Here is a 14,666-nt window from a genome sequence, read left to right on the forward strand (position 1 = left end):
CAAATACGTTCGTTAGCCTCTCCGTTTTTGAGCTCCGGAGAACCTCTCCTCCTCCTTATTCCAGAGTCCAAAGGACCAAGGGGGCAAAACTCCCTCGATTCTGGCGCCCTGAAAGGGCGACAGTCTCGAGGGCTCTTCCCCGAGCACGCGCCGCCTCTTCAACAACGTAAACTCTCCTTGAATAACAACAACTACTCGGCTTTTTTCTCAATACACGCTCATATTCGTACGTTTGCGTACTGAGATTGGTTTGGAGACATTTTTAAATCGAATTACGTTTTCGTTGTTGCGATTATGGCAAGATAATTCGAAAAAATTATCAAACTTTCTCCGTAGGAACAGTCTCGCTTAATAGCAAGCTGAAGTACAGTTTTTATTTTTTTTTTTTAAGTTTCTACAATGTTCACAACAGCTTTGTGTTGAACCCTGGTGGAGTGCACTTGACACTGAAACAAATTAAACATTCAACAAGTTCGTCTCGCATTTTTCTGATCAGGCGACTCGTTAGCAATCAAAGAATTACGATTAACGAAAAGTTCCAATTAGTATAGGCATAAAATTATGCTCGATATTCAAGCTCAACTAGTTTTTAATTGTGTAATCATTAAAAATTCATCAAATTCGCGAGTCTTCGTATAGAGGGTCAAGTTTTCCAACACAGGGTCCATTGAATGAACACACATTTTTGCATTAACGTTCGTTACTCCTTATCAATGAAAATGAATAAAAAAGCTAGTAGGCATGCGAGTGAAAGTTGTGATGTTGAATGTGAGTCGATTCAATGGGTCGAGTGTTCGGTCTTTGGGATTCCGGGTATGACGTTTCTTTTTGCTAAAATTTCTGGAAAATGCGCCGACAGAAAGAATCAAACGAATTCGTACCCAATATTTAATTCGTCCTTGAGCGCAGTAAATTCGGTTTGAAATGTTGGGAAGTAAAAAGATTAAATTTTTCGCTATCGATGAATTCGAAGGTGATGAAAGCACATTTTTTCGTAATGCTCTGAGAACGATGAACGCGAAATAACTCAATTTCGATGCGATGCTCGAGTGCGCTTAAATAATTGAAACCGCGAAGTCTGCCGTATAAAATGAATTCATTAGTTATTAAATAACGACAAATATACACCGAGGTACAATGAGAATCGAAGATAATTCAAAATCGTCCACTGTTCGGGGCTTCGTATGAACATGATTGAAAATGCAAATGAGGTTTTCCTGCTTCGTGAGCGTTGCGATACGCGCACAGCCATCGATTGCACAGTATGCACAGAACGTCGATCGTCCTCTTGCGTCACCATCACTCTTCTGGCTCGTCATCCCGTTGAGTGGACGATCGAGAGTCGCGCGCGCGAGAAGGGCGAGCGAGAGCGGCGGGAGGCGACGCGACGAGACTGAAACCGGAAGTGGACGCGATCACGTTTCATCGGACGTCCCTTGCGTTCATGTGTGTAAATATGTATTCGCAGCATCGATTACCTCGCACCACACGAGAAAGTACTTGCCGCGTTAAATCCAAGCAACTTCGGCCCTTCTGCTTGGCAAAAACCTCGGCACATATTCGTGCACATAAATACACGAAACTCTTCGAGCCGACTGAACATGTGTCGCTCCATATTTCACGACTCATGACACGTGCCCCGCTGTCGGGCAAGAGTCTTCGAAAGTCGCTTCCAACATTCTTCTTTCCTTCTACGTCGTGCGGTGTACAAAATCCTCCAAACGGAAATAAATTCAATGAAAATTTCAACGATTTCAACGAGTTCAAAGTTTTCAATAACTTTCTGTAAGATTTTGAAGACAATCATGATTCAGCCACTCAAAATTTGACGATAAACGGTTTTTTAGTGCAAAAAAACCCGGAAGTATCAATCTTCCCTCAGATTTATCGAAAAGTGGAAAAATCTTGAAGACCGAAATTCTAAAAGGTGCAATCAAACAACTTTGCTGACCCGTGCGAACCCTCGTAACGAATGCTCGGCATGGAACGTCCGATATATTAGCGTATTCCCCGATGTCCGGCGCCCGGGCGAAACGCGCGGGGGGAGACGAGCGGCAAATAACGAAGGGGGATATCTGTGACACCCTGGCACTTCCTGCTTCTCTCTATTATCGTGTGTATATATATAAACGATACGTGGAAGCTCGACGAGCGATGCAGACTCGACCGTTTGGGATGATAGCAATTTGCACTCGTCCATATCCTCCCTCGGCCGCACTCCAGTCTCGGAATTGTTGGACGTCTATAAAGAAGCTTCGTACGTGTGTGTTGGTATGCTTGTGTGCGGGTACATAAAGTTGTAATCTACACCCTGAGAAGACAATACGAAAAGAAGAGAAATGAGAAGACGCCGAGACCTCTTCCCACTTTTTTCCATTTTTCTATCCTCCTTCCTTCTTTCTAACTGAAGGCAAAGAAGCGTTGAGTGAATTTCAGACATGAACGAATACTTACCTTGGCCCCATGGCAAATGGGATGGAATTTCTGATTTCAGGGTCCAACCAGCCCGCGAGAAGAACGCGACTCGCAATCGAATTTCACAGCAGCAAAAATTTTTAACTAATCTCGTTGGTACACAGAAAATAATATTTCAAATGTGACTTACACAATTGGAGTCTGGAAAGCCTGACGGGCGAGCTCTCCTGGTCTCTGCGTTGGAGGAAGTTTTCAACTGTGGAAAGTCACGTGTATACATGGGCTCACACATACACCCAAATTACACGTGCACATGTACAGATATTTGGTCCATTGACATCAGACATGCTGACGTGATAAGGGATGAGGGCGCGGATGCTCGAGAGAAACGTCCAGGTCGAACGGTCTCATCCTTGTATGCACGTTTCCAGAAACGTGTTGCGTTTGCGTGTACAATATTGCTATGCTCAACGCGCTCAACGCCTGCTCCTGCAACATATGTATGTGTTACCTGCATTTACGTATATATTACAGTGGCAAGACGATGCAGCTGCAAGCGCTCTGGAGCAGCAGGGAATGGCCACGGTTAGACAGTTACAAAGTCACGGTATCCCCATATGGGACATTCCACACAAATTGCTTCTCTTCCCTTTGAAACGATTTTTGTTTTCTCCCTCTTTTCTCAAGTATTCCGAAACTGTCAGGTGAGAATTATTGTTTTTTTTTTTTTTTTTCATTGATTTTTGCCTATTTTTTCAGATCCGATGAGATTCTTCTATTTTATGAAAATTCATTTTATGAAACTGCAGGTTTCCATAAAATGAAATATTTTCGAAACAATGAAATTCCATTTACTTGGACGCTGTCGAGAATTTTTGTTCCCCTCCGCGGAAACGTTTCTCGAGTGCTTTTTTCCAAGTTTTATTACTTCTCTGTGTGCTGGAAAAAGTCGAAAGATTATTCAGTGATCTTTTATTAGAGTTTCTACGAGAAAAGATGAGCTGGCTCGTGACGAATTTTCGGATTTTTTACTCGCACGCTTCGTCCGTCAACGGTATTAAAAACGACGCAATGACGTCATAAAACGAGCATATTCGCTTTTACAAGATTCCGGCAGAGCTCCCGCTCGATTTTTCTTTCGATCCTTGGCATCGAGCCATCGCCCTGTCCCCTGATATTTCGATAATTCATAAGCGATTTCACGATGTTCGAGGGTTCATATCCCGTGACGTTACATCCGGAGGTTTCGACGTGGAGGGGTCTGTGGCAGTGACAGTAGAGAAAGCTTCCGTGTGCTCTTCGGCTGAGAAGTCGCAGGAGGATGGGGCCCGGTGCCAGATCGAGGGGGGGCGCGGTGCAGTCAATAACCTCGCACACAGTAATTCTCGAGCCTGGCCAATCCTCTGCGAGTCCTTGGGGATCGTTGCATTGTTTAAGGGTGCACGAGACCAGAAATGGGCGAAGGGACTTTCTCGCATTAAGGCACTCCCCCGCAACCCCTTTTCCTCTCGCTCCGCTCTTTGTCTTTCTCCTTATTTAGTCTTTGCCATCTCCCTCATTTTTTTTTCATCCTCTTTCGTCCTCCAGCTCTATTTACGCTTTCCCCAGGACTCTCCCTCTTCCGTAGACTCCTTCCGAATATAACCTCCTTGCTTTCGACGAATCCACCCTCGCAACTACCCTTTACGAGTCTCCTGCTTCGCCCGCATAGAGCTTTGTCCAACTTCGACAACGGAGCAGCACTCGGATCACTTGCCAACGATTCTCCGCGTATCCCTCAGCAAACGACGAGCCTCACTCTCCTCATAATCGCATTGTTAGACCTCTGCACTGGGAGGTTGTTGGGCGAAGAGCCACGGAGAATGTCTCTTGATACCCGAACAGAGATCTCCCTCAATGAGAATGAGAAATTCTCGACACTGGAGCGACCGAAAATACAACTGAAATTAATGCTTCCCCATCCTGAGTCTTCCGCGTCGATAGTTTTTTCATCACCCATAGAAAATTGTTTTACAACATCCATCATCGATCGACGATTAACCCATCGATTCATCATTTTTTCATTCAATCATCATAACGATGTTATATTTTTATTATTTATTCGAAAGAAAGATTGAGAATTCGACCGTTCAGATATTTCAAATGCAACAGAATTTTTGCATACGAGTTCACACATTGCACATTGTACATTAGTTATTTCGAAGAATTTGAGCTTTTGTGAGCTTGCCATGGAATTAATTACTGCATGATACAAAGCTAAAGATCCTCTTATCTCCTGATTTTTTGAGTATCCCACGTTGGCTCTTTCACCTCTTATTCCAAGGCGACCTCGCAGCTTTAGAAATTGATGACAGATTCGGGTCGCCACCGCGATATCTGACGAGTGCATTCAACAATTCCCCAATCGAAGATCAACAATTTCCTCCTTAAAATCGAAAACCCCGAGAAAGAAATGCCCAAAAAATAATCGAAGCTCACCCTGACATTTGGTCACAGTTTCAACTTCTTCCTCAACGCGTTTCCCCACAGTCCTTTCATCATTCGAACGAACGTACAATTCCGATATAATTACCGATCGGAATGCAAGAGTGTCCCTTGATCTTGGTCTTGTGAGTGGAGGATTCCTCAGGGAGAATCGAGGGTGTTCGAATAACACGCGTATATGTATGCACATCCGGAACAAGATGCCTTGTTCTGGCGGTGAATGTGAGCGCGCCCGCGCCCGCCCGCGCGCGCCGACAGGGTGCTTGAATAGAACATCGTTATCTAATAGACCTGGAGAATTAGATCCAATTTGCCTCTGGTTTCACTCCGTCTCTTGCTTCTCTCTTGGCGATATACGATACACACAATGCACAACGCCATGATAATAGAGTGCTTTACACCCGTGTACGTGTGTACGTGTATTAAGAGGTACGTGTACTGTGGCGTCTAAACAAAACATTTGTCCGTGCAATGGTCTATGCACCGAGACCACATTGTCACCGCACAACCCACATACTGTCGTCTTACAGAGTCAGCGAGGCTGCTGCACACTGAAATTCGATCCTAAACCCCCCTGAGTGGACGATCTCGCGCACTCGATGTCTGACTCTGAACGGCACTCACTACTGAGAGCCTTCCTCTTCCATGTATTATTACAACTGGAGAATCTTCGTCAACCCCCTGCCTGACATCCTTCCCGGGTGGCTTCTGAGGAAAACGAATATTCATAATTCGACGTCTCAATGAGTCTTCGCGCCAGGGCTACGAAAATGTGAGGAATCTCGTGACAGCGAGCCTTGGATACGGGGCGAGAAGGAATTTGCTGGTTGAACAAATTTTTTCGACGAATCGTGGGCGCAGATTTTCAACTAAGGTTTGTTGATTCAACCATGTTTTTTTTTGGGAGAAACATTCTTTGGAGCCAGTGCATTCGGTCGTGGGGCCAAAGACATTTCTGTTGGGGTTGAAGCTCCATTTTCTTGTGCTGCTATCCAGTATGGATACTGAACTGCTGCGTTGATTCGAAGAGCAGTAATAACAATTGTTGCATCCACCATGGTAAAAATCAAATACCCGTACCTTTTATTCAAAGGAGTCGAGAGAGTTTCTTTAGGCGTAGTAAAAACTCTTCTCAGTCACTTCAAATGTTCGTATTGTAAAGCTTGCTCGGACAAACCTAAAAAAAAAACTATATGTTTGGTAAAATGTCACACGTATTCGGTGTATATTCGTGTATTTATCATAGAATTTACTATGCTGACGGTGAAAATTAGTAATTTACAATAAATTTCCACTTATCAGTAAGTGCTAATCTGACGTGATGAATAATAGTTGAAAACAAAACGAAGCATAGTTCTCACGTGCATCACTTTTTGCTCCCACATAAACTTGTTTAGAATCGAAGTGACGAAAAAGTGGAAAATTCAAAAAATACTATGCTGTTTGTAATCGGTGCCTGCGAATACTTTGAAAATTCTTGAAAAATAATACACTTTTCACCATACAAAGCGAACTCGTTTCCTCCGTGTACTTGATGGAGGAGAATGTAATAAGTGGGACGTTTTCGTCGGTTTTCGTCATGATTATTTTGTGATAAATATCCAGAGAGTTCGCTCATCGGAAGTTCGATACGATGCGATATTAACGAAGAAATAGTTATAATAATGACGGAGATTAAGCTCTCAATCTCGATGCGGTAATTGAATTTGTACACGCACATACACTTATATGAAGGAAGTTTAATAGTGTTAGGATCCTCTTGTTAGTTTGTCGATGAGCGAATAAAGGTCACCAGGATTTGGTTCGCGTGTAACGAGAGAGCGAAACGAAGAGAGTGAATATTCTCTTCTCGTCGCCTTGAGGTTTCAGTTCTCGAAGCGAACTTTGGCATACCTTACTAATCGGAACTTGTCCTTACGTAGCCACACAAACTTTCAAGATCGCCTCAAAGTTGATGCTTGCAACACGACGACGACGACGACGACGACGCTCAGCAGAGAAACCTCGTCAAGGCGAGATACCGACCGGTGTCTCTTCATCGCCTCTCGTGCCTGTGCCACCATCGAACTTCTTAATTATCTAATCAATTCGTCACCGTTAATACTAGCCAAACTCACCCCTCGCTGTACAAAGAGACCGCCACTTCACTCAACTACCTCTTTGACCCTCCTTCGATAACAAAAGGTGGTGCGTCATTCAAACTCGACGCGAAGTTTCATGCTCCTTCTCTTATCACACGTCAGAATGGGGCCGTTTTTCGAGGCCCCAAGAAGCTCTAATCGCGCTTAATTCGTTGGAGATCGATGGGAACATGGAAAAAATTCATTTTTAACAGTCTCGTGATGATGAAAGTTCCCAGAAATTTCGAATTTATCAAAAAGTTATACTTTTTTAAGAGGGGGAAAAAGGTATTTTTCGCGAAATTTTTTAGGGGGGATGGAATAATCTAATCATTTTCAAATTTGGGCGTGAGTTTACGAAAACGGTCGAGTTTAAAAAAAATTTTTTTTGAAGTGACTAACACAATGGCGGCGTTATATAATGGGTCTTCGGGCCCCTGTTTTCCGCGACATCGAAAACTGCTCCAGTTGTCACTCTTTTTCTGTTGATCTGTAAATGATTTATAGTAAATGTCATTCGTCTACTGAGACGTTAAGGGGAAGGACGTACCTAAAAAATGATGACAAAACACAAAATTGAATATTTGGGAGCTTTTTTACTTTTCGCGAAATATTTGAAAAATTGATTTTTTCAAAATTCTAAAGGAGTTGCTCGCTTCAAGCCTGATTGGAATTTTATAAAAATCGTCGGAATATCGTTTCGTCGTATTTTTTTTTGGTGCCTGGAGTACGAAGAAGCTGTGCTGTTGAAATAATTTATTTGCCATCGCATTATGATAACGAGCTCGATTAATAATTGCTTCGTAGCAGGAAGAGTCTTCGGAAACTTTTAATTGAGAAAATTTGTATTCCACGATCGAAAATAAACAGCAGCCGTTTCGATTATTTATTCAAATGACACGGAATCGTTGACCGCAACTATTTGGAGAGCGTAGAGTGCGATGGAGGCTGAAATAACGGAGTTGACATCGCGTTATGATAATCGAGTTTAATCGCAGGTGGGGAAGAATTGATGAGCGACATAGAGAGTGCGAGGGCGACTTACACGTGAGAGGCTCCGTGACTATCCAGCTGTAAAAATGGCGCGCATGAGCGCCCACGGGGGGATCAAAGAAAAGTGTATTTTCGTTGAACTTCCGGGTTGAAAGATCCGAGCTTCAAGTAAGAAGAGCGAACTAAAATAACAAGAAATTACGAAGCGTTTTATTTTGTTTTTCTCGGGGCGTGCGATCGCGTGCTACGGAACGGGGTCGGGAGTCGAGGGCAAGTTTTCCTCGGAGAAGCCTCCGGCGGTCGTTCCTCGCGCCCCGGGACTCCGAGCATAAAAGTCAAGCGCACCTGTTGGCACCGTAATTTCGAGCTTCTAATTTTCCGTCCTTCACGCGTCACTCCATATGCGAGGGGTCTGCATCAACTTTTTCTTCGCCCTCCCCCTCGCATATCTCGCTTCTCCCTCCTCCCTTGGGAGCAGAAATTAAATCGACTGGGGCACTTTCACCAAGCCAACCCTCGTTTCCGTATATCCATTTTAATGAAAACGAGCACGACAGTTTTTCCGTAGACTATCAAAAGTGATCGTATCGGAAATTCATGCCTTTTTCTTAGCTAAAAATTTGCGAACAAACCATTTTTTCTAACGATTTTGTTCCTTCGCTCGAGCGCCGAATATCACTTTCGATACTTTTCATCTTAAAAAAATGGTGTTTGACAAAACTCATGGAAATCTGAAGGGAAAAGATTTTTGTTTCGCGATTATATGGAACGGTGAAGTGAATTTTTGAGGGCATTTCCGTCACCGGATTTCACAGCCTCGTCGAAGCTCGATATTTGCGCCTGAAAGTGAGAAAATTCGTAAAATTTTCGGAACAATTACAGGGCCTCCTCCAAGTGATTTAGTTTTCGGAATTTTCGTCGCATTCTTCCATGCACGAGCGTCTCATCGCGGGGAGAAAAAACGTTGGGCGAGGAGGGGTGCGATGGAGAGAGGCGCGTGCGTACGAGCGTCATCGGAGCGGGGAGGTTTTCCCCTCGCGTTTATCGGGCGCTTGTTTTCGTCGGGTTCGAGCGAACCGCGCCGACGACGCGACGTCAGCGTCGGCGCCGGTCCTGAAAGCGCGCGCGACCGCCGAGCTGTGCTATCTCCACACTCTCGGCTCGGTGGAACGCGCTCCGAGCGCTCAGTACGTCCTGCGCCGTTGTAAGTCGCGCCCACGCATTCGGGACGACCCCGTAGCTTAGTCCGCGCCGTTTCGTATTACTCGACTCGACTTTGGTGCACGAATAGTGAAACCGGCTCGAATCTCATCTCCCAAGGGTCGAAGATCTCGAGCATTAACTTATCAAATTAACTGAAAACGACTCGCGCGATTCGCTCTCCTTTTAAGCTAAATCACTCAAAGTTTTTCGTGCAAATTAAGGTGCGAGGTTAACATTCTCCGCTGCAACGATGACACTCGAAAGACCAGCTGGTCGTGACGTAACCACGACGCATGAGATTCCGACACGAGAAACACCGAAACAGGTGCTTAACTTTATTCCATTTTCAATTTTCTTCTCTCTCTCTCTCTCTCTTTTTCTCTCTTTCTGTCTGATTCTGCCAGGTTTTTGAATTTCTGTACGAAGTGGTGCCTGTGTGAATGTGCGTTCGAGTCAGTGCTGTTTTTTGGAAACGATGGGCCAGAATCGCTGGAGAGAATTAAGGCGCGATTCCGGCTAGGAAAACTTTGATTTCTTGGCTCCAAGGCTCGTAAGTGTTGCTCTGACTCGGCTATCAAAAGTGGAGATTCGGAGGAGTTATCAGGCTTTTAGGACTTCCAGTTATGTCATTAGCATCGACTTCTCAGTTGTAGAAAACTCGAGCTTCCTCTCGGATGATCGTTGTAATTAGCGACGAAGTTCCCCGTACATTCGCGTAAGCTTTGCTGCGACTTTCATAGACTGTAATTAAAATGGAAAACTGCCATTTTCGAGTACATTTGACTCGTAATTAACGTTACTTTTGACACGTAATTGGCGAGGTTGAATGAGCAGGAGCGAGTGCGGGAGATCCGAGACTGATATACGAATTGCGCTGGCTCCGAGAAGCGTGTCAATAAAAACAGGCAAAAACTTTGGTTTCACGAAGTTTTGGAGCGCTGTGAATGAGGCGAATGGAAAATGTAACTGCGCCGTGTTATTTCCCGTGGAAATTCAGACTCGCACAGAGTCAACGTTAATCCGTATTTCACGACTGCAAACATCAGTAGCACTCGTTAGCCCGAGTGTGTCGTTTCGACAGCGTCATTTCTCACTCCTTTTCTCGCGTTATCGCCAAGATACGCTTTCAGCTCTCCCCAAATCCTCGTCCACCTGCCAAGGCCTCGTAAACTCGCTCGAAAAGTTCACTCGCTGCGAACGAATTTCAAGAATTTATCCCCGGCATGAATCCTCGGGAAAAAATGGCCCGAAATTTCACCAAGTGATCCACACTCGCGATGAAACTTGCGATAAAAAGTGTCGTGTGGCATTTTCTCTATAGAAACCAGCATCCTATCAGCAGAAACTTTGCTGCGGATTTTTTTCTCGCCGGATGCTGCACTGCGAGAGGGAACCCGATAACGAGATTCTCCTCCGGGCTGCGACCGAACGAAGAAGGATTATATCGTCACCCCCCCCGACCCTCTTTATCTTTTGCCTTCCTCCCTTCCGTGTGATGCGGTTCGGTTCTCCTTTTTCCTTCAATTTTTTTACACCCTCGCCGTTATGTGTGTCGCCGCGCGCTCCGGCTCCCGACCTCATACATCAATGTGTCCCAGGAATAAAGAGAGAGAAAGGGAGCCGAAGAGCGAGCAGTGCGATCCGCGACTCCACAGCGCCAGGTGCACATGATTCCTGAGAATTGAGGCCTCGGAAAAAGCATTCGCGAATGTTTTTCGTTCCAGGCTTTCTGGACACGAAATTCGAATTTATAATTTTGGGATTTGAGGAAAAAAATGTTTTTATGCGAGCTGAAAATTCTTCGTTGTTGTCGCGATTAAAGCAGAGCGTCACAGAAACTGTCAGAATTGATGTTCCGGCCCAAAACCGTCCAGCTATACGAAGACGATTATCGACACCAATAATTTATTATGCCGGAAAAAACGGTGTTCGGAGCTCGCTAATTTTTGGTGTGACCCTCCGAGCATTTCTGCGGCGAAGAAAAAGTTCGGTTTCTCGGAGTTCCGAGGGGCGGAATATCATCGTCTGACCACGAAGTACACTTCCTACTGGACCGGGAATTCGGATCAGTGACCTTAGCGCCACAGTCGTTGATCGAGGCTCGCGAAGCGCCTTCGCAGTAGTAACGGAAGTCGGTAGACCGAGCAGCCACCGAAGTGGGACACTGCGGGGGCACGTTTTTCGAAGTGGTAATCTCCTCTGTGCCCGGACAATGATCTCCGTCCCTACTTCATTCCTCACATCTACTTTCCTTACATTTTTTTCTTGCAGTTCACGTTTTCGTACTACTTCCCGGTTCGCTTTCTAACTTTCGGTGAAAAAGCGATAAACAACTTTTCTCATATGCTTTTCTTTGCTGCTATTTCCTTCCGACCAAGTACTTTTGTGAGTTTCCACCCTCCGAACTCGGATCGACCGAATGAACTCGAGATTAATCACGAAATAAAGTCCAATTTTCGAAAATTCGTTTCGACCGAAGTGCAACTTCGTCTGATGCAATGAACATTGACGAGGCTCCGAAAACTCCGGGAAATTTGTTATAAATAAAATCAATTCGATCCTCGGCTTCAAGATTCTCGAAAATTTCAGTTTTTAATACATTCAGTTTCTAATTGCTTCTAAAAATATCGTCGCTAGAATTCGTCGTTCGAATATTCCGGAATTCCCTGGATAAGTTTCGAAGAACGAGAAACGTTCCGTTCTCCAGTCGCGCGTTAATAAGCAAGTAAAAAACTAAGAGATCCGAGTGAAAAGTAGTTTGTCTGTATCGTTTATTTCCGTACACAAATTCAACGGAGCATCGTCGGCTGATGTAGTTTCCGTAGTACGAGAGTTTTCGGGATGTTCCACGAGCGCGAAGCTTAATTGAGAGGGTCTCTGGGCGTCTCTCTCGCTCCCGCGTTTCTCCATCTCTGTGCGGTTGTGTAGTTGTGCGCGCACGAGTGCGATGGAAAGTTTGTGCTCACGTGTCTGGCAGGTTTATATATCACGGGCTGTCGAGTTAAACAAAGTTTCTCGATTGTCGTGTGCATGTGTCCCGCAATATTCCGTGTGGGTATGAGTGTCATTTCGAGTTTGCTCGAAAACTCTCGAAATAATTTTGAATCAATGAGAGCTCGCGCGAGCCAAAGTTTATCCAACTGTCGGACTCATTACAGTTATGGAAGCTTTTATTACACTTTGTATACGTTTCACCACGATTTTATATTTCGTCACGATTGTTATTGTGGTTTGCAAGCGTGTTGTGGCTGTTAACAAAGCATTATTTCATGGATGTGAGTATTCTAGGAAGCTGAGATGAAAATATCAGGATGATTTTGTGCTCAATTCGAAATTGTACGATAGAAACATTCGGAGCTTCAAAAAAAGCTCGCACGGAATCGTTGAGCCTTTAGAATCTCGAATGTTTCTGTTAATTAAAGGTATTCGGGTATCAACGCGCGTACATTTTTTTTCCATGCGCAATATTTATCTAGAGAATAACAAATATGCTGCAGGAGGCCGTTGATTAATCAGTTAATTAAACGGTATGCAAACACATCGAGCCGGGGTGCGTTCATGCGCGTATACTTCCGGCAATAAATATTTCAATGGGCGCGCATTCGATATTTTCTTTTGGCAAACAGACTACGCCGAAATTCCAGTTATACATCGACAGAGGGTGGCTCGGAAAGGGGGCAAAGGCAAAATGGCGGAGTAGAAAAAATGGGAAGAGCAAAACATCGGTTGCGCGCGGTGGTTTTTTTTCAAGGATTTTTGTTATCAACAAGTGACTCGTTTGAAATCGATTTTCATGCAATCACAAACGGCGAAACAAGTCCGCTGACAAACAAGAGTCTCGCACAAGCTGCGACTAAGCTCGGAAGGGGCTTCGGCTTGTTTCACTTTCTCTCCCTTGTCCTGCATGGACCATTGGACGTCAATCTTGCTCCGCATACAGGCGAGCCAGCACTCGGTGAGCTTACCGTATTTGCAACGACAAGGGTACAAACCGACGTTTGTGTTTGCACAGCACGTTTAACTGACACGGGAGAGCAGTACAAAGAGTAAACTAAAGTGTTTTCTGCTTCTCAGAAAGAAAGTGCAAGGGAGAGCGAGCTGCACAAACGTTTGTAAAACAGGTTGGCTCGAGGGCAAACAGCAAATTCCGAAGTCCAAATACCCGAGAAAGCTTTGAATCGGTTACTCGATTCCTCGAACCACGCTCGCGAGGCACAGGGCATTTTGAAAATGCTTTCACGTGGATGAAGTTCAAGGGGTGTTACCTATCAACGCGCGTCATTTGGGCTAACGGGGCTCCTCTTTTATCGTAGAGCCCGCAAATAGCGAATTCGAGTAATTTCATTCTACGATATTCCATAAAATAATAATGGAATCAGCAAATTCAGAGTTTCACTTGACTCTTTGATGAGAAACAGCCGTACACGCGGGCTCGTAATCGTTTTAATGCGGAGAAAAGCACATGAAAATATTGGCTCCAAAGGATTATTCGATTTCGACGATCATTCGGCTCGTTTATGTTTCATTTCAAGTTAAGTCGTGAAATGTCCTTTGGCCAAATACGAATTTATGAATATGCCCTCGTATGTAACACGTGTGGGTACGAAAGTTCGAATAAATATATAAAATGGGGATAAAAGCTCGTGAAAGTGTCGTGAGAGTTCGCATTGTTAACGCGTCGCCGAAGCTCTCCCACATTTGCGCTCCCGCTCGCTCGCTCGCGAGAGCGAGCCTTCTGTGTTTTTCATCCGTTGCATAGCTCGCTTTTCCCCCTTCCGTTGAAAAACTCGCGATGCGAGAGCGAGCGAGGGAGGGATGACACGGTGCTCGTCGTGTGAGCTTTTCCCTGGGAAAGCTTCCGCGAATTCGTTTTTGTTTTTCACCGTTTCACGCCTTTTTTCAGTCTGTTTTATCTCGTTGAGCGATGCAGTCTCCCTCGCTCTCACTTTCATTATTTTGATATTTCCGTCCCTCGCGGCGCTGCTTGAGCCGCAAATTTCGGGGCCGTGATCGCGCACAATCGTTCGTTCGGACCCGCGATCCGCAGCGGAACAACTCTCCGCTATGTTTATTCGCAAATTACTCGCCAGATATTCCCCCCGTTTCAGTGCGCTTGTTCCATCGAACTTTTCCCAATTAAATTTTCCCTCGTATAACGAGCCGCGGGTATCGAGACACTCGCACAGACTTCCCCCGACTCACTCTTCGTTTCCGTAAAGTCCTCTGCTTCTGCATCTACGCTCACGCACTAAATCGTCCAACTTTTCTAGCCTCAGGTATCTCATCCTAATCGCATCGTTAACCCAAGCTCCGCAGCTTCATGCTCCAAATCAGGAAAACCCGAAGCCAAATATTCATTTAAGCCAAAGAACCAGTCACTAAATTGTTTCGAGCAAACTTCCTCGAGGCCAGCTCCACATTTAGTTCAATGATTTTGGATTTCCTATGCGG

The 14,666-nt window shown here is 44.9% G+C and overlaps 1 protein-coding gene and 1 long non-coding RNA gene across 3 annotated transcripts in view; one reads left to right on the plus strand and one right to left on the minus strand.

Moving 5' to 3' along the window:
• Positions 1-14,666, minus strand: part of LOC122410675 (uncharacterized) — a 108,407-nt gene that overhangs the window by 30,925 nt on the left and 62,816 nt on the right. The window lies entirely within an intron of this gene.
• LOC122410674 (uncharacterized) overlaps positions 9,129-14,666 on the plus strand; it is a 68,023-nt gene continuing 62,485 nt past the window's right edge. For both annotated transcript variants that reach the window (XR_006260997.1, XM_043419017.1), the window contains exon 1: positions 9,129-9,540. The gene's annotated coding sequence lies outside the window, so the exon portion shown is untranslated. The remainder of the gene's footprint in view (positions 9,541-14,666) is intronic.

The sequence above is a fragment of the Venturia canescens genome, chromosome 5 (assembly GCF_019457755.1).
Source record: "Venturia canescens isolate UGA chromosome 5, ASM1945775v1, whole genome shotgun sequence".
NCBI classification, from domain to species: Eukaryota; Metazoa; Arthropoda; class Insecta; order Hymenoptera; family Ichneumonidae; genus Venturia; species Venturia canescens.